This window comes from Echinops telfairi, unplaced genomic scaffold (genome assembly GCF_000313985.2).
Source record: "Echinops telfairi isolate 266 unplaced genomic scaffold, ASM31398v2 ScPeMD7_5868;HRSCAF=6743_0, whole genome shotgun sequence".
NCBI classification, from domain to species: domain Eukaryota; kingdom Metazoa; phylum Chordata; class Mammalia; order Afrosoricida; family Tenrecidae; genus Echinops; species Echinops telfairi.
Window position 1 is genome coordinate 2,548,581 of NW_022109767.1, and position 1,192 is coordinate 2,549,772.

Sequence of the window (1,192 nt, forward strand, 5' to 3'; positions counted from 1 at the left end):
ACAACCCTGATGCCGTCCTCAGATGGAGGCGTAAACAAACTGGGTGCACACATGCCAGGGGACACTAGGTGGCCAATAAAGCAAATGAAGGCCTAATGCCTGCTAAAAATGAATGGATGGAATTTGAAGACATTCTACCACGTGAAATGTCAGTAACAAAAAGACAAATATTGTGTGACCTCACTTTTATCAAAAGACAAGAGGCTAATGTATCTAGATCAAAGTTTTTTCGTAGTTACCATGGGCAACAGGGAAGGGGTTGGGGAATGCGGGCTACAGCCTGTGGAGTGGTGTGCTTCAGTCAGTCAGCTCTCTGTCACTCTGTGGCTGATGGTTCCACAAGATATGCCTTCCAGGAAGCAGCCATCAGGACACCACCAGGACTCCTGTTTCAGTTAGCGGTGATAGAAAAAGCACATTAAGGTAGGACTGCCCAGCTGATGAATGCCATTGTTTTCAATCAGTCGTACACCTATGAAGTCGAATTGGCGCAAGTTACGATAGATATATTTTAATCAATGTCTAAAGAAAAAGGAGCTGCCAAGGTTTCTTATGCAGAATCAAAAACCTCATGGGTTTGGGTTCCTTGATGTGGAGGTTTAGGCTTATATTGAACATTTTGATGCAAGATTCTATAGGAGAAACTTCATTAGAGAAGGAAAAATGCAGAACAGAATTTCAAATAGTGATGGAATCCAGAATTTCTGGAGTCTGGAGGCTGGATAAACCCCTGAAACTACTGTCCTGAGATAATCTTTAATTTTTTTAACATAACGGGTTCATATTTAGAATAGTACTTCTTACCTTGGGGGTATTAATCAGTTAATTGATATAAAGATTCATTTGGCTTTTTTAAAACAATAAATCTTTTTCTCAAACAACAAATATATTTTTCTCAACTTTTTTCTCCAAAGATATATAGTCTGCACTATTTCAGTACATTTTTGGGTGTAAAAAGAACAGTTCCCCCACTTAACAGACATCAATTTGTTCCCATGTAGAGAAAAACATCAAAAATGCAAAATTACCCCTATTTACTAGGTTTCTTGGGCAACTGTCAGACATCAATGCTCTGTCTTAATAACTAACGAGCACAAACGTTTTTGAGGGTCAGGTTTGATCCAGGAGGCCCTTCAAACTCCCATCTGTCCGTGACTGGTTTGTCTATCGGCCTAGCAAGCACAGACAGCTG